Source organism: Aythya marila (assembly GCF_965140915.1).
Source record: "Aythya marila genome assembly, chromosome: 2".
In the NCBI taxonomy this organism is placed as follows: Eukaryota; Metazoa; Chordata; class Aves; order Anseriformes; family Anatidae; genus Aythya; species Aythya marila.
Genome location: NC_139043.1, coordinates 7,463,167 through 7,484,141, shown reverse-complemented (window position 1 = coordinate 7,484,141; position 20,975 = coordinate 7,463,167). Strand labels below are relative to the sequence as shown.

Genomic DNA, 20,975 nt, shown 5'->3' with positions numbered 1-20,975 from the left:
CCATCTCTCTTACTTGTACTGCATTCGAAATTTGGATTGGAAATATTGGATGTGGTGCGGTATCCACGTGTGAATTTCTCTTGGTTACTGTGAAAATCGTTCTCCAAAAGTTAGGAATTGTAAATAATAAACAGATCCGGCATGCTCTGCTAAATATGTCTCGATTAACTCAAGAGCTGAATCCTTGAGTTAATCAGTTGGAGTTTGGAAGAAAACAGTCCAACATATGTATAGACATAAGTTTTTATCTTAATCATTAAATCCATAGCTTCTGTTGCTTAAAAAAAAAGAAGTCTGTCTCTGGAGAGCTGACTGATCCCATTTCTCCATGTACATTTTCTTGGCAGAAGTCTTGGCTTAAGCAGTTTGTGCCTTGCCACGGTGGTGACATGCGTTTGGGGAGACGTGTGAATCGGGGCAGGGAGCTGAAGCAGGCGGAATTGCTTTGCCTTTTTCTTTTTTTTTTTTTTTGGTGTCCTGCCCCATCCCTTCTTGCTGGGTTGCCCTGTGGCCAGGTCAGCCCTGTCATCTGCTTGGCAGGCTGATCAACCTGCAGCCGAGCCGCCACGGTTTGGAGGCTGGGATAAAGGGCCACGGGGTGGGATCAGCTTCAATTAGAAGCGCTGCCAAATGCGAAACCCTACCCCGAGCTCTGCCTTTAGCTCTCTGTACAATCCTACGGAAGGCAACGCAGGGCTGGTTTGTATGGCCAGGTAGTGATGAGTCAGCACGGCTGCCGTTGGATCACGTCTAATTCCATTGTACCAAAAATTACGGTTTCGACCCAAGATTTTTATATCAATTAATGTGCTTTTTACAGTAAAAGATCCAAATCTCACGTCTTCAATGCGGGATGAAATGCAGCTTGGCGTTTGAAGCTCTCAGGAAGAACCAGGCCCCAGCTAATATAACTTCGTACCTGCTAGCTTGGGCTGCGGGAATGGTAGGGAAAAGTACTGGGAGGGATTTGTTGTTATTACTTTAACCAGCTGTTATTAAATTGCGACTTGCCTCCTTTGTGCTGACGTTCCTATCAGGTAAATGTTAAAACATGCGCTTTTCTACAGACTACCATGTTTGAAAACGTTGATAAACTTCAGCTCCAGCAGCACAAACAGTTTGAATGTGAACTTAGGGCACGTCAAGATGCAGGTGGTGTCATCTCGGGAGTGAGGTACTGCACCTGTGTCCTAGGAGAAGTTCATATAAATTATTAGGGGATGGCTGGCGTTGGTGCTTAACCTCGCTTGGCTGTTCTGTGTAGACATGGCGACTTGTTTTATTTAATATGATTTGGGAAATGCACAGCTTCTGCCCACTGTTGGGAGTGAAGAGGTTTCAGGGTAGTTTATTTTAGTTAATCTCAACGTGACTGGAGAGAGAAGTGCTTGAACTTAGAGCGATCTGTGTCCGACAGGGGCTCGTCCTGATTAAACCGAGAGGACTCTCAGCGCTACAGGGAGCGGGCTCGTGGTGGAGTGGGAGCAGGTTAGCCACTCACCACTTGGTGGTTGAACCAAACTACCTGACCCTTAAAACAGAATAAAATACGGACATTTACCGCTCAGACTAACACATTGAACCTTCTTGTTGCAGCAGAGAGAGCTGACACGTGTCATTTCTGGAGATGTGCTGCCAGGGGTGGCTTGATGGCTGTACCCGTACAAACAGGGCACAAGGCTGTTGTACAATAGTGACTTGTAGAGTAAACACATGCAGGTTTTTTTTTCCTCATTTTTTTTTAATGCGAGTGCTTTCCTTTTAAAATTTTATCTTAATCTCTGGGGAATAGGTTTGATAAAAACTTTCCTGTAGGCCAGGCACCTGCAGAGCGTTTCGTTGGAAATGGAGCGATAGGAGTGCCGGGGCAGGTCTCGCTGGGTGAGTGCAGGCTTTGGGTTTGTTTTGTTCAGCCACAGAGCTGAAATGGTCTTTTTTTATTATTTCTAAGTGCGTTTAGTGAGAATTCATCTCGACAGGACTAATAAGGGAAGACAGGACGGGACGGCTTTGGTGCCCACAGAGGAAGGCTGCCCCTGCCTGCGGATGTTGCAGCTCAGTGTAACAGAACAGAATGGGCTCAAAACCCCAACCAAAGTCAGATCAGCGAGAAAACAGACGTACCCCTAGAGTTATTTTTGTTGTTAGATAAGTCAGGGTAGTGCTGTCGTGCCGCCGTCCTGCTCCTTAAACAAATTTGAAGCAAACTTACCCGAGACGGCCAGAGCCAAAGCAGCGCCCAGCAGCTGCTCGAGTCCAGCGCCGAGGGGAGCTGAACAAAGGTAGGAGCGGGTTTGGCAAGGCGAGGGGTTTGCGAGTGGCCGTCAGTGGGAGCGGAACGAGAGTTGCATAATGATTTCTGGGCTTGTTTTGCTCGCCGAGGTCTGTGGAAGGGAAAAAAAAAATAAAAAAAAAATGGCAGGGGCCATTTGGGGGGGGGGGGGGGGGTAAGGAAGAGCCGTGTTTAGGTGGACGTTCATCAAGCTTTACTTTCGTGGCCAGCCCGCTTCAGATCTGTCTGGAGAAGCGTTTCAAGTCAGAACAGCGTGAAAAGAGGAAGAAGAAGGGGAAAAAAAAGCCTCTCCCTGTGCTCGCACCGCGGCGTTTCGAGCGGCTCCCTCAGCACAGCGGGGCCGGGGGGCGCCTCGGGCGCCTCCTCAGCAGGCAGGCGGGCACCGGGGGGGGGGGGGGGGGCTAATAACACCCAGGGGTGCTGATAACACCCAAGGGGGCTGATAACACCCAAGGGGGGGCTCCCCTTTCGGCTCCAGCCCCGGGGGGGAGCCTGGCGAGGGGCCCCAGCTCCGGGAGCCTCCGCCGGGGGCGCTGCTCGGGCTGTGGCGCAGGCAGCCCCGGCTCCTCTCCGCGGCTCCGCTCCGCACATTGGCGGCGCCCGGCTGCGTCGGATCTACTTTCTCTAGTTTTTTTTTTTTTTTTTTTTTTATTTTCCCTCCCCTCCCTTCCCCCTCCTTCCCCTCCTCCTCCTCCTCTTCGCCCTCCTCCTCCTCCTCGGGGAGGCTCCCGGAGGAGGCCAAGTTGTGAGGCGCTCCCCGCGGCGCCGCCCGCCTCTCCCCCCCCCCCCCCCTTCCCTTCCCTTCCCCACCCCGGGGCAGCGGTAAGGGGAGCATGGCCGGGGTCCCCCGGTGCTGAATCCCCTCGGTGCTGCTTCCCCCGGTGCTCAACCCCCTCTGGCACCCATCCTGACGAGAACTTCTCCCCCCGGAGCAGCCCCTCGGGCACCCATGCCAACCCCGCCGTTCGCCTGAGGGGCTCCGTGAGGCGCTTGCCGAGGGCCGGGTTATGGTGCGCGATTCGCCCGGGGTGAGTAAAGGGCTCGGCGCCGGCAACTTCTTTGTGTTAAAAAAGGGGGAGAAAAGGGACGGGCAGGCACGGGGCTTGGCTCACAAGGCACCCGGGGCTGTAATGCCGCCGGGAGACGGCGTTTTGGGGCGGGGGGAGACCCGCAGAGCCCGGCTGCCAACTTGGCCCCAGCCCCCCCCCCCCCTTCCCTCACCGCCTGCTTGGTGGGGTGAAACCGGGGGGGGGAAATAAAACCCCAAAGCCACCCCCGGCCCCCTCCCGAACAGAGATCTGTACATGTAGGTTCAAGTTACACGGTCACTAGATAATCCTCGACCATTAAAAGCTAGGGGGAGGGGGAGGACAACAAACAAAAAAGCCCGGCTGGGTTTGCTGGAGGGCCCTGCGCTGCTTGGGGTGAACCCGGCACCCCCAAACACTCCCTTAAATTTATGACTTTATATGGTTACCTATAGCACAACTCTTTTTTTTTTTTTTTTTTTTTTTTTTTTAATCCCCCCCCTTTTTTTTCTTCTTTTTTTTTTTTTGACTGCTTTCATTTCCTGGTGTGAATTCTTGGAGCGATGGAAAATGCGATAGGGTGAAATTTTCTTCAATATTTCGAAGTGCCCCGTGCCATATTAATTTTGTGTGATTTCAGGGCATCGCTGGGCTATGGTAATGCCAGATGACTTTCCCGGCTGCCTTTATCGGCAGATCTAAACTTACAAACAACAACAACAAAAAACAACAATAAAAACCACTTCTTAAAATACGTTCCTGGCACATAATGGATGTGCAGACCATCATATTGTGATGATTTTTGTAGGAACAGCCAGCAAATAGGTCATAAGTCAAAGTAAGTGTTATGTAACTGGCTGGCTTCAGCAAACTTGATGCAAACTAAAGGAAAAAGAAAAGTATTCTTTTTTCTTTTTTTTCCTTTGGATGTGGACAAAATGAAAGCCTAGCTGTCGCTTTTTTTAATGAGATTACTTTGTAGCATGCTCATTAAAAAATGAAAAATCCAAGCTTATACTTTCAAATTATTAGCCAGTGAATTTGCACAGTGTTTTATATTTTCCCTAAAAACTATTTCAGTGGTGTGTCTGCTCCGGATACTAAACATGAGCTGTTCACTAGTGAATCACTAGTTAATGCTGTAGCCAGCTTCATTACATAATTGAAAATCGTTCACGAGTTGGTACAGTTTTATTGTTTATCTTTACTGTTTTCTGGAAGGATATTATTTGGCGTAGTTACAGTTTTCGAAAAAACTGAAGATAAGTATGAATACTTGATTATTTTTTTTTTGCATCTGAAGACGAAAAGCAGCAGTGGGTTAATACTCCTCTTGCAAAACTGAAGCAACTAGGCAGACATTTAAAGATTCCCAGTGATTATATAAAATACCGTGTATTGAACTGAACAGCCTTACTGAGCTGTAGCTTACACGTAGGGTTTTTGTACTTTCTGCACATTGTCACGGTGTTAGGATGTTGGGTTGATGTCCCTGCACAATAAAACGTGCTTGCTATGGAAGAAGCTGCAGCCTCCAGACTGCGAAGTGCAGATATTTTAACCAGCTACTTGTAAGGCAAACAGAGGCGACAGACAAGATACACTTTTATTAGTGCTAATGTGATTAGCTGCATCTATGGGAACCATTCATTAATCTAGCTAATGACTACTGTGCGTTTCATTTTAAAGTATTTGGTGTATGCCTCCTTTACTACTTGCTTGTAAATACCCTTACTTTTGATAAGATGCTTGGTGCTTCAGTATCTGTACTTTCTCATTGCTTTCCTCACTTGTAGGTTGTCTTTGTAAGCTGTTTTACAGAGACATTTATCTGTTTGATGCAAAGTGATAAGTAATAGTCTGTTTATATCCCATCAAAGAGTCCTGAGGGCCAAAACTTTTTTTTTTAATGAATTCTTGCTGAAATTTGGTATTGTTACTTTGTCAGGCTGCGTACTTGGTTGACTTACATCCTTTTCCCTGTACTATTCTTTCCCAAGCAGAAACACCCTCACAATCTTGGCAGAAATGTTCGCTGAGAGTTTTTCGGGGGGAAAGCAGGGGGTGGCATTATTGTCACTGACATATCTTGCCAGTAAAAATTGGTTGCATCATGCAGGCTTTCTTAATGCGATTGTTCATTGGACTTGCCTGCAGATGACGATCTCTTAAAGGTAAATGGCTGGGCAGAAATGAAAAGAGGCCATATATCGATTGCTGATTTTGTTTCAGGCTAAAAGGGCCACTCAGCATCTGTGTTTCCAGCCTGAAATTTAGTCAGCTCTTTAAAAATGTTGGAAATATTCTTCTACCAGCTCTGCTCTCAGTTCTTATGGCTGTGCAACTCCGCTTTCCTGGTCTTTGTGTGTTGGTAGAAAACACTCGGTGTGGAGTAGCATGTTCTTTATACACAATTTCAGTATAAAATATTCACCCTTCAAAAATGAAGGGAAAACTGACTGCGGAGTGCCATCAGAAAGCATGCTCTAAACACTCTAAAAGCTGAAAGAGAAATTCTTTTCACTTTATTTGGACTGTTCCAATTTTAGTAATTACTGAGGCTTCTGGAAACTTTAGTGTGTAATGTGTTTTCAGAGAGAGCTTTAAAAACGAGTTGACAGTAGGCCTTCAGCTAGGCTCCTATAATTCTGCCTTTCCTCTCTGAAATCCTTTTGGCATCTTCTGCTTTCCTGGCGGTGTCCTGGGCTGTGGTATCGCAGGTATCGGATGTCTCCGTGTAATTCCTGGCATTTGCTGTGTCACGGGGATAGCTTAGGTGAACCAGGAAACGTCACAGAAATTTGGTGAAGTGGTGTAAGAGAAACAGCAGCGTTGTATTGATGATAGGGGAGGGCTTTTTAGGGGTGTTCAAGTCTTTGTATTCGGATGTGGAATGTGTTCGGCAAACAAACGTCTTTACCTTGAGGGATCTTTACAGGTTTTTTTCCCAAACATTTAACATCTTAGATTACGAATGCTCATCAAAATGGGTGGGAAAACGTCACAGTTAGAGTTTTTCCTCTTGAAAATAGCTTGGGTTTTGAAAAAACAGATCGTAATTATATATTGCCTTGCTAGGATTTATTTTCATCTCCGAGCTGAGGTGCAATGCCAGGCATAAGTGTAGATGATATTGCACATATGGAGGATATTTGACTCCTCCATAAGATCTGTTAAAAGTTAGTCATAGTACATTATCATTCTGTCTGTCTCGGTGCTGAAGGCTCACTGGTGACTGAATTCGCTGCGGAAATGTTGCACGGTGAATGTAGTTGGTGCTGGTGGTGCTTTTGTAATCCAGAAAATAAAATATTTCACGTTGGATGCTTGGAGCCCTGTCCTCATCCTCGTTCCCAAGTGTTGAAAGGTAAATACTTAAGCAATATTACTTAATTAGGTGCTGGGAGAAGGTGAGGGCTTGGAAGAAGAGCGCGCTTGTGTGTGTGTTTGTTTATTTTGGTCAGGGCTTGCAGTCCTTGGGTGTAATTCTGCTGCAGCGCCGGCTTTTAGATGGAACTGAACGCCTTCAGCCGAAAAGCACTTCCATGTTCTTGGTACTCCAGATCTCTCTTTCCCTTTTTTTCTTCTCCTTTTTCATCGTTATTGTTAATTTTCGTGCCCAAAATGCAGATAACGTGGAAGGCTTTTGTTCAGCGAGTGGCGCACGTGAGAGCGGGTTACGATGGCGTGTTCCTGGTTAGCCTTCTGCTCCTAACAGCTTATGGGATCTCACCCATCCCATTGCCCCTGGTAGTGTTTAACATCAGATGGCACAGAGAAAAATGTGACAAACTCTGAAGTGGAATCATCAGTTGTGGAATAATCATTCTGTAAGGGATCTGTTGGAGATGGGATCATGCCAGCCGGAATGGGAGCTATGTTTTTTTTGTCCAAAATTCAGAAAACCTCAAGTGGAGTTGTTATTTATGCTCCTAGATCTGCAGAAATCTACTTTCCTATAAGGATCTCAGATTTGATAGAATTTGAAGGCTTTTTCCAAGCCTGGGGGCATGATGCAGTCGGCAGCACAAAAAGCATGGAAGGGATGTGTTGGATGGGCATGTGTGAGGACTTTGTGTTTGGAGCTGGGAGAAGGGCTGAAGGTTGGAGCTTTCCTTTGGTCACCTTGTGCTTCGTGGGTCAGGGGATTTTGGCAGTACACTTCTGGAGCACCACTGAGAATGAAGATAATGAGCAAGGACAAGTTGAACAAGCAAGAAGATGCTGACGGTGGTCAAGGAGGGTGATGTGTCTGGAATATTTTGTTACCATTTCAAGAGTTACTTGATCTAGGCCAAGAAGTAGATGGTGTGCTAGGTGTTGTCACTGTGCTGTGGCCAAAAGGGTGGGTCACAGTCATGGCAGAAGCTGTCAGTCAGTGTTGAGAGCTGTCATCAAATGGAGGTCTGGGCTGAACAGTGAGTACACTTTGAAACTGATTGTTCCCATTTGAAGAGTTTCATTTTGGCCTTACAATATTTTCCTGGAAGGCTGATCCCACGTAGGAATGGATACAAAAGCAGGGTAGGGTGCTTTTGGTAGAATCCTGGGTTTGCAGTGATCAAAAAAGGGGGATCCAGAGTTACAGGCACGTAATCTTTAGGACAGACGGGGGATTGAGGGTGAGGAGCATAGCCTTCAGTCTTTTTCTTTCACCTTAATCCATCTTGGTGCAGTTTCTCGTCTGTGAATAGTCTTTCTTTTCAAGAGCATTTAACCAGCTTTTCCCTTCTGTTCCTCCCTTGTCATCTTCTGTTCTTTTCCCTGGTTAAACGAAGCAAAGATTTTTATTTAAAGGAACCAGTTTTGAGAACAATGTAAAGGCAGCGTTATGCAGCTCCACAAGTAGCAACTGTTACAATTCCAAGTCTGGTTCTTAGAAGAAGAGCGTGATGATGAGGAAGCCTGGAAAACTTCTAAAGTGGTTCATGCAGACCAAGCAGGGTACAGTCTTGTATAAACAAGTTCTTAAAACTGGTCTGGGGAGGGGAGTATATTTGTTTACTGTATACATGTATTTGTTTAGCTTACGTATTAGCCAACAAAATGTGAAATGTTTTTATTGGTCTATTTATTTTTAGGTAGTCAGAGCCATCTGGAGTGATGTAGAATGTTCAACTGTGAGAAGTTTTGTAAATGATTTGTAAATGATCTTCCATTTTTCAGAAACGCACACAGGTATTAAATTATCCTGCTGGCAGTTGTTCACTTACACGAGGTGGTTATGACACTTTTCCATAGAAAGTTTTGGAAGCCTCGTGCCGGATTGGTGAATAACCACTATTTTGGGCGATTCTCTTGCCTCTCTGGGGGATATTTTGCAATCGTTTGACTTCTGTTTACTACGTTACCGGAAAGTCAGCATCTGTGACGTGTGGTGGGCAGCCAGGAATTGCCATTTCCAGATGTGACATCTGCTGCCATCCCCAGTGCTTGCTTGCTTGCTGCTGTTTCCTGTGGTGACACCCGGGAGGAAGGACCTTGAGGGGAAGGCAGCTCTTGTGATCACTGATTATGGCCAGTTTGTATGGAACCAGGCCTGGATGTTTGTTCAGTTTACTCCTAATCTGCCTAATCTTCAACTTCTGCTGTTGACAACTTCACCCATACCACAGGAGACTTCAATATTGATGCCACTGGACCTCTAAATAAGGAACTGACAGTGAATAAGTGCAGTATGGATTCATTTCATTATTAATCAGGACGATAGGGTATTCTGTAAGGTGCAGAATTCTCTTTCAAACACAACTCATGTCAACAGAATATTTTTTTTTCCATTGAAGTAAAATAATCGTGAGTAAATGCTCATCAGTATGAGTAGGAATCTTACAGTCTAGTCCCTTCGGTGTGTATTATTTTGAATAATGCCAACTGATTGCTACTACATGTGACAAAATAGTGTGGAGAACAGGATACTTTAGAAAAAAATAAACCAGATACAGCAGCATAGTTTTTTATTCTTCAGATTTCAAGCAAATGTGAGGCTATTTTTTGTCAACATAGATCCTGACAAGAATCACAAGCCTGTTGTGTGTAGAGAAGAAAAAATGAAGGGCATGTCTGGGTCGCTCAGCGAGACCTGGGCCTGTTCGGTTGTGTTTGTCTGAGCTAGGAACATATCTCAGGCCTCTGAGACCTGGCCTGCAGTTGGTATACAGATTCATCTAATGCAGAGAAGTGTCATAAGTACTGATATTATGTGTTTAAAATTTATTAGAGCAATGTACGGATGAATAGTTTGGCGTGTAGGATTCCACATATTACTATCCTTGCACTTTTTTTCCGTGTTCTGTGCCATAATTTTCTTTTCAGGCCAGAAAATAGAGAAAGAAGTGCTGCTTGGTTGGCTTCCCTGATGAGTGACATAGACTCAAATGTGAAGACTAGGAGGCCTTTTCTGAGGAAGGTTCTGAAGATCTCTCTTGTAGTAGAAACCCCGTGATGGTTATGATCTCCTCAGCCACTCGTAGGGTAATCATTTTGACTGTTCCATGGCACGAGCAGACAGAGCTTGAAATTTATTTACAAGGAATTTGAAGGATGTGTTGTAGCGGTAAAGTTATGGGCAAAAAAGAGTAGTGGTAGAGCTGTTATGTCTATTAAGGCTAGAAGAGAAGCAAGGATCATGGGGAGTGATTGCAGCTTACGTAAAACTGTTGTGACTCAGTAAAATGGATGAGCTTTTGGGCACGTGGAAGGAAATACGTAGTGCTTTTTTCACAAAGCGTCTGACTGCTCCAGAATCACTTCACATCACAGAAAGCACCTTCTGCATCTGCAGTCCGCAACCGATTTACAAAACCTTTTTTAAATGGTTGCAAACTATACTGGCAGAAGACATATCTTGAAATAATCTCTCCTGGAATCTCCTCTCCATGCTTCCAACAGCTTCTTAAGGCTGCTAAACTCATCACAAGCAAGCTCTCTCCAGACCACCCTACACCAGATTGCTCCTGAGCAGCAGTGTTTGCCAGCAGAGCTTCATGGCTACCCCGGTAATGCATTGTGAGACAGAATCACCAGGATCATAGGATCCTGTGGTACAGTACACACGTTGTTCTTTACCAGATCTCCTCATGGACATCCACCATATGTCCTCGTGGAAAGTAGATGGACAAGATTAAGCAACTCTGTGTATGAGGATGAGCTTGCATGCAGGCAGTGAACACGTAGCTCTTTTCTCATAAAGCTCCATCCTTAACTCTTTGGTTCTGGCAGTCAAAGATGTGTGACAAATTTCATCAAAGAGATGAGCTTGGGACCTGAAATTCATGACTTTAACCAGTCACGAGCCTAAAACAGAATGATATTCCTAATATTTTCTCAGCACCCCTGCCCTAAAACTCATCCCTTTGTCTTCCACAGGTAATAAATTGCCTCTCACTCTTTTCCCCAGGAGGCAACCATCTCAGGAGCTTTCCCTCAGCCCTCTTTACAAGTAATGTTTACCTGTCTTCTCAGATTGGTTCCCAGTGTTAGCACTGAAGATTATGGTATCTGTGTAGTATTTAAATAAGAGCTTTGTTGTCCAGGAGCTTGTTTGTCACTTGACGATTTTACTCGATCAAGGTTGGGGAGAGCAAAATAAACACCTACAAATACCCCGCTGTTGTCTTCTAACTGACTACAGGTAGCAAAAAATGAGTACTCTACAAAGAGTAAGGTTACGAGTGCTGGTATGCTAGAACTGGGTATTGCTTCAAATCTGAAGATCGCAGCAAAGTGCCACCTGACTTTGTTCAGTGACCTGACACATGATGTTTAGGTTATTTCTGAGGCTCTGCAAAGAATTGTGTCTTGGGAGAATCCCCTGAGCTGCAAGAAGAGCTTGGTGTTGCTTAAGTAGAAGCAAACTAGTTGCTTTTTTTTTTTTTTTTTTTTTTTTTTGACTATGAAAGCATCTTGTAGAAAAGCATGACTATGACCTGAAACCTGCTGGTTTTGAGTTGTGTGGTGGTGGTGATGACCATCTGATGAAGGGTGTAAATGGCACTGGCAATGTTTTTTTTGGTATGATTCGGACAAAGACTCTAAGAAACCACCTACTGCCCGTGAAGGTGTATGGGGTGCTCGGACATTTTCTTTACTTTTCTTGCCCCTTGCCACCTCCCAGGCAGAGCTGATTCTCTGAGACTCTCTTAAGAGTCTGTGGATGATGGAAATAATGAACAAGCCTTTGAAAGAAATGAAAATTTTATAAACCACCGGAGGCTGTAAATGAAGGTTAGTGTTGCTGATCAGTCTTCAGGTGCCAAAGTAATTTGGGCAACAAGATGACCTTTGCCGTGCCAGCTCTTGGTTCAGAGTCTGTAAGATAATATGCAGAAATCATCTGTGTCACGGTGGCCAGATCTGCGAGCTGGGCCAGCTCAGGGATCTGAATGTCCCTTCGTCCTATTTCCTGCAGCGGTGCAGAGCAGGTGCCTAGGAAGGAAAATGAGGAAATCCTGTAGTCGCATTGCCCTGAAGCACTGAAAGCTGGGGAAGAACTGTGGGATCTGGAATCAAGGAAAGTATCTTTGTGCTAAATTTGTGAAGTATTAAGGATTTCACTTCAATGTATCCAGCCTCTCCTTGACCACGCAGGCTTTCACCAATGCTGAGCATGGGACACCACAGATTAAATTCACATTGTGTGAAGAACCACCACCTTTTACTTGGGATTTTTCTGAAATTTCTATCGACGTGCACCAAGGCCATTTAACGTGTTAGAAGAGACAGTGTCTGCCTTTCTGGCACAGATTCTTTTTTCACCTTTTCGATGTGATCTGTGATTTTAATTACCAAGGTGCAGGAGGATGCTCATGTGGGAAAAGCAGACCAGGTCATCTTAAGAGCTGCCAAGAGAGCTCCGGGTCAGATCAGTGAAGTTTTAAACTGAAAAAAATCATGGTGGAAAGTTGAGAGGACAAATTGTGTGTGTGGTGAACGGGGCTGCTTTTTGAAGGTGTTCTGGGCTCCAAAAGTATTTGGGAGTTTGGACTGTTTGCAAGCTCTGTTGTGGTCCTTCAGGCAGTGAATTGTTTCGTTGGGTCTTGTTTTCTGATGTGAGACGTCCATATTACATAGCCTAGGTTTTGCTTCATTCTTTTAGTGTCGTGGTGTTTGTATCTGGATGATGAACCGGTCATAGATGGCGTGAGCAGGCTTAATTATTCTCCTTATTAAGTTTCCCGATAGAACTGGCTATCGGTGAGTTCAGATTTTATGCCTGATGCTGCTGATGGCTCTGGATTTGCAGATCTCTAAAAAGCCTCAGTGCGGTGACAGATCAGATCTAACAGACCAGGTCACACGCAAATGCTCGTTAAAATACGATTAAAGCATCCCCTTTTGTTCCCTGAGTGGGGCCCAGCCCGCGTTTCGGGATGGCCCACCCGTCCCCTTTGCGCCGTGTGTTGTGAAATGCCCGTCTGGTTTCTGAGCCTGATTGTTCGCCACCCAAACCGCAGCCTTGTTCCAGCCTGCGCTGGGGACGCTCGTCCTTCAGCACGGGTCCGTTATTCATCCCTTCCCTTCCATTGACTGCTGATTGAATGGGAATGGGTTCTGCTTTCATTTGAAACGTAGTCGTCTGAGGACAAATATGAAACACCGGTGTTGACAGCGGGTGTCTCCTGTTATCCTCTACCTCTTCTTTTTAACTACCAAAGGCTGTTGTCTTTTTTTTTTTGTTCCATTTAATTAATAAGCTGATCTTGCAGTAGAGAGCCAGCCTAAATTGTGTTGGTAATTTGCCATGACCACCTATGGTACTATGTAAATAACGAGAGAATAACAAAAACCTACAACTAAATGAACAGAATCAAAAGGGTTTCGTTATGCTTTCGAAGACGAGCCTTGTCATCTCGCCTGGAAGGAGAAAAAGCTGGGTGGTTCTTCAGGCTTATTTTTTGATATGCTTCAAGCTCAAAGTTTCATAGCACGAATCCAGAAGTTTAATTTGTGGCTTTGACAGCAACTGTGCAAAGCTTAAACTTGATGCAAGCACAGGTAGATTCAACATAAGATCAGCAAGAGAGACAGTTGAGTCCTTGTGTTGGTGCAATTTGGGCAAAGAAAGAGTGTTTTCAAATCAGGATGTTGTAGAAGAAGGGATGGAAGATGCTGTAAAAGTTCTTAGTGCTGGCTTTTCTTTTGGCACGTTGGAATAGATTTGGCACTTGTAGTTACTGTGGGTAAGAGGCGTTTCTAGAAAAATAACATCAAATGTCTGTGTGGCAGCGGTGGGGGAGACGTCTGCTCTGAAAACATCTGAGATGCTGGAAGTGTCCCTAGTGGGAAAGAGAAATTGCAGAGCTGGCACCGACGCTAGCTTCTTGTGCATGTATGGCCATGGTTAGAAAAGGATCGACACCAGGAGCTCAATTACCAGGGAAGTGAGTGGCTAAAGCGATTGGAAATAAAGGGAAGCGTTCGTACCTTGCTCCTTCGGCTCAGTTTGGCAGCAGTAGTGTGGGAGGGTGGCTGTCTCCAGACGAGCTGCCTCTGTGAAGCAAATCTTGAGGTGGATTTCAAAAGGGGAATGTTATTTTAACCTGAAGGCTCCGCTGTTGGTGTGACCTGGGGCTGCGTATGGCCAGCTTCTGCTTACAGCTGGATGGTCAGAGACTGTCCGGGTTGGGAGGGACCCACAGGGACCCACGCATTTCAAAGAAAATATATTTAAGAAAAAAAAAAAAAGCTTTCTTATTGGCAAACACGAGTTAGTATGGTAACACAGTTCATGACAATTACTTGTACCTCTGTGGTGGTTTTATCTTACTGTGAGACATCAGTGTGTCTAAGGAGATGGCCAGAAAAAGATTTTAGGGTATTTTTTAGGGGCTGGGTTAGGGGTGGTACTTTTTTGTTTGTTTATTTATTTATTTTTTTTAAAATGTGATTCTTTTCATTGGGCTCGTCAAGGCTTATTTTCCATGACTTATTTTTCTTGCTTTGACAAACTAGGTTGATCAGCGCAACTGGCAAGGAACTGACACGGAGCAACAAAGGATTTCTGTTCAGCTGGAAATTTTATTAGAGGCCATCTCCATCTTGGAGCACTTTGTGAAGTAGAGTAGAAACTCTTTGTATAAGAAAGGCCGCTCCAGTTCATTTGCATGTTTTCCTCCCCAAAATTAGCATACCAGAATACTTGGTTGCGGTGCGTTTGGAAGACTTTGTGCAAGAAATAACAGTAAGTCGAAGATTGCTAACTGAGGGTCTGTAATGATGCCAACTATTTTTTTTTTTTAATGAGAGCTTTGTATACATAACAGGATGAGTCATCACTGGAGAGTTCTGAAAGTGGTTGGCATCCCTAAGAACCCTTTTGTATGTCTCTGCTACACAAAAAAAAAGCATTTTTGTCATGAAACTGTGCTTTAAAAAGTGCTGGACTAACTCGGATTTAGGGGGAAGGTTTCCTAATGTAGCTTAATTCTTGACTTTATATTATCATATTAAAAATATTTTGGTATTCTTAGATCTTCCCAAGTAATGGGATGCCAATTTCTAAGTAGCTTTTTGGCTATTTGTTTCTTAGGATTATACTTGTGACTTCAGACGTACTTCTTTTATATATGTTTATGAATTTGTTTTTAGAAGTGTGTAATAAGAGCTTGACTCTGTTCCTAGATCTGCAGAAATGACTCCTTTGCTTCCGTGCAAGTATTAAAAATCTGGCTGTAGGAGAACACCAAAACTCACCTGGCTTTATTGAACTGTTCGAAACCTGTCGTAGCTGCTCATCAGAGGCGTGCTTATTTTTAAGTACAGTTTCTTTTGATACAGTTGTCATGTAGAGGGACTGGTTGGCCTTGGTGCTTTCTGTTGTGTCTCCTAAGAAATGAGTATCTTGCACGTAAGAAAAATCTCTTTATTTGTTGTGTTAGGAGAATTCGTAGTTGCCATCCTCCCTGAGAGCAGCTGCTTGATAAAAAGAAGCAGAAACATTTATTTGTGTTTAAGATAGGTCCACCATTGTGTTTTGCCTATGATTTTTCCTGATGATGTGAAACCTTGTTAGTGTAACTTTAATGTTACACGAAGAGATCGAATTTTGGAGCTGGTGGAATAGGACAGGACGCTTACTTTTGTCTGAGATTTCTAGGAATATATGAAACTCCTCAGTCCTCTCCACCCTTGATTTGTTCTCCAGCAGGGCGTTTTATAATGCGGGCTGTAATTTCAGAAATCAAAGCTATTGATTGCAGTTCTTTTTAACCTTACAGTAGTGATGAAATATTACATGTAGCATTTTTAAAATTTTGTGAAACCTGAATAGTAAGTTTTTGGCCAACGAAACTTGAAAAAAAAAAAAAAAAGAAATTCTTCAGAAGAGCTCATGAAGCGTTCAGGATTTGTAGGTTTTGATCCAGGAAAAAATAATGTTCTTATAATAATTCAGAATTTTATACAGTTTTCATCTCGTTTCTCAAAATAATGCTGGTAACAGAAAGCATAAATGACAGAGGGGCTTTCAGGTAGTCCTCAAAAAAAGCACAGGTTAATTATTCAGCACTACACCTGCAAGTGTGATAGCTTTGAGGCAAACTCTCAGCCTCACTTTCGTTGGCGTGTTCATTTTTGTGTGCATCCGAGGCTAAGCATTTAAACAGCTCTTGGATTTGGAAGTGAAACACTGGGTAATAAAGTTGATGCTTGGTGATGGCTTTTATTTAAACTTAGATTTAGTCCAGTGGCATTGCTGAGCAATGACTTCTTTTAATGGTAGCGCGCTTTTACCTATTATTTTTTATTAGTAGTGTTATTTTAAGCTGTAGTTCTTCTGCTGTGAGTTACCAGCGTAATGGTATTCTGCAATTAAATGCTGGAGTATGCTGATATGGGGTGTGTCTAGTGACTGAAGCCCTGCTTTGTTTTTGTTTTCCAAGGTAAGCTAAACTTCAGCTTTTGATTTCACTTTTGGAGGAGGCAAATCCTCAACCTGTCTGCAAACGAGCCCATAGGATTAGGTATAAAAAAAAAATAAGGTCCTGGGGTGTGTCTGTGTTTAGAGAAGTTAATAGCAACACCAAAAAAAGGTATGTTTGCCTTGCACCCTCTCAAGGCTCTTGCAGGGAGGAGCCCTGCTTCAAAACAGCCCGCTTCCTTCACCGAGCCACCCTTCCCGGCTGCTCAGATGAAGAAAGTTCCCCTTAGGGGCATGCAGGAAAGCACGTCACCTTTATTCTAGGATCCACACGCATAGAAGAAAAACCACGTGCATTACTGGGGGCTTCCCACCTCACCTCTTCCAGTTAGGAAATAGCATCCACCACCCTGCTCCCTGGTACTTTACTTGCCCGTGAGCTTGATGTGTGCGGGGCACCTGAGGGCACGGTTTGGGAGCTGTGTTGGCAGCACCACTTGGGCAGCCACCTCTGACTGCAGCTGCTCCTTTCTGTTCTCTCTTAGCACGTCTTTGGAGCTCCTTTCTTACTCCATAACCTCTCTTAGTAAAGGGGATGTGCAGTTTACCTGGTTCTTCAGGGGAAGATTTGGCCATTGCCTCAGTGCAGGTGCCCTGTTGGTTTGTTTGGGGCCAGTCCTAGCTTTTTGGAGAGTTATGTACACACACAGCTGTTTCCTGTGCTTGTAGATCCTTGTAGTGAAATCATCATGTTCACAGAAGCAAAGCTTCTAAGAAGAAGTTTCACCAATGATAATTGGCTTAATAATAAAGGGGTTTTGATTATTTTTCCTATTTCCTATTTTCCTTTCTTTTAGACTTTGTTTTTGTTGGTTTTTTTTTTTTTTTTTTTTTTTTTTAGCTTAGAAGTGAATGTTTCATTTTCCTTTACAGGGTATGGTTTTAAATCAGTAAACTTGCCCTTTTTCTCATATTTTTCTAGTTAATAGGATTCTTGATAGGCTTTTAACCTCTATAAGTAGTTTCAGATGTAAAATGATTCAGATGCGATGAAAAAAAAAGACAAGTTTGGAATAGCATTAACGTCATCCTGTTAGTAACGCAGTCAGCAGTCGCGTGGCTTCTGTTAGCCCTACAGCTGCTTTACCGCCCGGTCACCCAAACTTTCCACACCTCGAGGAGTGCCACGGTGAGGCTGCAGACTCATCACATTTCCATTCTGAGATGAATGATAATAATTGTAATTCTGCCAGAAACTTGGAAAAGTTGAGATCTGGTAGCCCAGATTTTGGCGTTTTTTGAGAACCCTCTGCCTAATCAGTAAAAACAAACAAATCCCAACAAGCAAACAAACAAACCCCCTAAAAGATTGCCCGAGGTAACGGGTGTGTAAAGAATTTCTGTTGTATTAGTGCTGCACATCATCTGTGTAGCCTTTAAACTAAGGGAATAAATGCTAATAACGCGTGTGTTTTACTCGGGGTACGTGCGGCGCGGTTTACAAACGGGTACGTACGGGGGCTCTGCAAACGCTTTGTGGAGATCTCACTTGCAAAATCAATGCAAACCCAGCCGCTGCTGCGGTGTGTTTGGGATCGCTCGTATCCAAGAAACCAGGAGGGAAGCGTGGCTGCGAGCTGGGCGCCGGGCAGAAATAGTTAACGGGCAGCCCGCAGGATTAGTGCGGGATTCTGCTAATGAGCTGGAAGGAGGCGGAAACAGCAAGCTAATGATATTGACAGACAGCAGCGAGGTAAATGCATTTGTCAACACACGGAGCCAGAACGTGGCAAGGAACGTAGCTCGGGAATACAGAAAATACAGCAAGAGGAGAGAGGGAGGTGGCTGTGCCTGCCTCTAGCGCAGCCGCTGCTCGCTCGGGACTGACAGGTTTGCAAAACACGTCGCCGGTGAGGGTGGGAATCTGGCGGTGAAGCCGTGCTAAAAGTGGACAGCAGACGAACAAATTTATTTATTTGCTTCATTACAGCTTGTGTTTTAATGGCCTCAAATGCATTGTGGTGAATCGTGACTGTTGGTGACGGGGCTGGACTCGGTGTTGATGGGGACAGAGGAAATGTCCCTGGGGTAATGAAACTGAGACAGGAGTTAACATTGCACCTAAGGTTAAATAAAGGGAGTTGTGGGGAAATCTAGGAGGTAGAACTCAAACATACTTAAAACTCATCACTTTATTTTATAATTAAGCCTATTTCATCTTGCAGGCAGTGGTGTACCAGTAACTTTTCCCTTAAGGCACAGCATTCGCTGGTACGCTCTAACTTTGTTTCCAAAGTTCCTAGAAGAAGCAAAGACATTTGCATGCAGTGCTATTTTCTGCTGGTAGTCTTGGTATTCCAGAATGGATCAAAACGTGATAATTGTCGTCATTCTCCATAAAGAAATGGATGCTACCCACTGCTGAACTGTCCCAACTGTAACCTCGGCTGCTCCGCAGGCGCAGGGACCCAACTAGCAGCGTTTACCAGCTGCATGTAAGAGCTGTGCTGCACGTAAAGGGATTTCACATTTTATTATGTGGGAGGGATGATGTCAGTTTGGTTGATTATGCCCCTTTCAAGCTGCTGTGATAATTACCTGCTTGTTACTAGAAGTGTCGAACCCATTTTCAGTTCTTGTTTGCTTTTGCTGTCATGCCCTAATTGCTACATAATTCTGTCCCTGCCAATTACTACCTTGGAGTTGAATTTTACAGCGAAAAAGTTGTAAGAAACAATAAATTCATTGTGTTTTTTTTTTTTTTCTTTGATCTCATCATTTCAATAGAGTATTTAATTCTGCCACAAGGTGTATTGAAGTACCTGCTACTCGCTCCTGTGTGACGGTGAGATCCCGCGGGTCCCACTGAAATTGGTGTGATCCGAGGGCTCAGTTTCAAGCCTCGTGGTGCTGCGGTGGGCACTGCTTGTGCCTTGGTGGTGAAGTATGGAGAGTGAAGAATCGTGCGGAATTGAGGGCTTCTAACTTTGTATTTTTATTTTGGAAAATATATGCAGTGCAGTCTTCAGAGTCATGAACTCTTAGGTGTTTTTTTGTGCATTTTTTTTTTCTTTTTAATTCCTTCCATTCCTTTTCATCTTTTTACTTGCTACATGAATTTAGGAAGTTTCTTTTGGTGTAGATGCTGCGTCTTCTGATCCTTCACACCGTTTTCTATAAACACAAGCTTTATGTGGATTTTTTGTAAAGAGTGTTGGAACCTAACTTTCGTATTCTGATTTAAAATATTTACTTGAATTAGTCAGAATAAAGCATACAGGAGCTGAGTTAAGTGACAGGGTAGTCTGTTGTCTTGGGAATTTAGGGCACGGCTTTGGGTTTTTTGGATGGCGCTCTAGCAATGCGATCTGATATTCGGAGTAGTTTGAACTATGGTCTGCAAATGATGATAATTCCTGCGGGTGAGTGCTGTGCATGGGATGATGCGGCTGAGCGAGGGGAGGAAGCAGCAGTGTGATCTGGGTTGACTGATTGCAATTAAACACAAAAGTGCTGGCAGCAGGTGGAAGTGCCTGGAGGGGCCGCAGCCAGGAAGGGGAGGTTTGGAGAAGGAACCGCGTGCGGGGTGCTCGCAGCTCTGCGCCGAAGCTCTGCTGGTAGCGTGGGTGAGGTTGGCTGCTGCTGTGTTTATTGGGCCTCTGCTAGCCATGAGAAGCCCGAAATGTTGGTTAAAATCCATGAGATGGACCAAAGGCTGTGGAAAGGAGGATTGCTTTTGGTGAGAAAGTTGAAGGTGCTCAGTGCGTTTTGGTTTTGGGATGGTGGGGGGTCCAAGCCCTAAAGCCAAGAACTGGCTTGATGGCAATGGCAGCATCTCTGCTGGAAAAAATACCAACTACTTGAGGGTTCCCTGATGTAACAGGGAAAGGTAGGAGAAGAGCAAGCATTGGAAAACTGAAACCGGAGAAATTCACCTAGGAAATGAGCGTCGATCCTTAACAGGGAAACAAACTGCAAAGGGGCTGGTGAAGGGGGTGCCCTTTTGGAAGATGGGCTTCAAGCAATCGCGGTCATGGAGTGGGATTTACAGATCCCGGACTGGCATGGGTAATGCTTCTGGCATCGTGTTCAGCAGGTCCGAGCAATCGGCCTTCTGTTCCCATAGTGCCCTTTAGCAGCTTTTTCATGGGCACGGTATGAAACGTTGTTGAAGATGCTTTTAAAATGGAGCCTTTTACAAAATTAGAGTGGTTTCTAAGCCTTGGAGGATCAGAGCACCTCGAGTGTAATTCTCCTCTCATCATGTAGGCTTTCAGGTACTTTAAAGAAGATTTCAGTGTGCAAAAATAAATTAAAAAAAATCAATTCTGCAGTAGTAATACTGCAACAAACAATAAGTTTTGCTTCTGAAAATCACGCATTGGCCACACTGTGATCCAGCCCCTGTTCTGTGAGGATGCTGTGGGGTGCTGTAAGAGAACCCGAGCCCAGTGCCCTTCCCTCGGCGGGGTCACCTCCCTGGCTGGCTGCAGGCGTTCGTCTGTCCCCGTGCCAGCTTTTGGTACCTGGAGTACTTCTGGAGGGCTCATGGTGATTGTTGAGGCTGTGTGGTCTGCTGGGTAGAATCGAGTTTTCATGCTGTAAATGTTAATTAGAAGCATATGGGTATATATGTAAAACGGCAGTTGAAATACAAGTATAAATATCTAAGAAGCTGTCATTCCAGAAGGCCTATCCTCAGGAAAAAAAAATTAAATAAATATACAGACAAGCCTCTGATAAACCAACTTCAGTGTCATTTCTGATTACCTTCGTTACAATTTTTCCGGTGGCTCCT

At 44.4% G+C, this 20,975-nt stretch overlaps 1 protein-coding gene across 13 annotated transcripts in view; it reads left to right on the top strand.

Annotated features, from left to right (window-relative positions):
• KMT2C (lysine methyltransferase 2C) overlaps positions 1–20,975 on the top strand; it is a 195,648-nt gene that overhangs the window by 15,235 nt on the left and 159,438 nt on the right. The window contains exon 1 of one of the 13 annotated variants that reach the window (XM_082753713.1): positions 2,259–2,282. The exons of 11 other annotated variants lie outside the window; for them this stretch is intronic. The gene's annotated coding sequence lies outside the window, so the exon portion shown is untranslated. Of the gene's footprint in view, positions 1–2,258; positions 2,283–3,071; positions 3,322–20,975 lie in introns of those variants that run through there. One more of the 13 variants, XM_082753712.1, reaches the window with a different exon arrangement.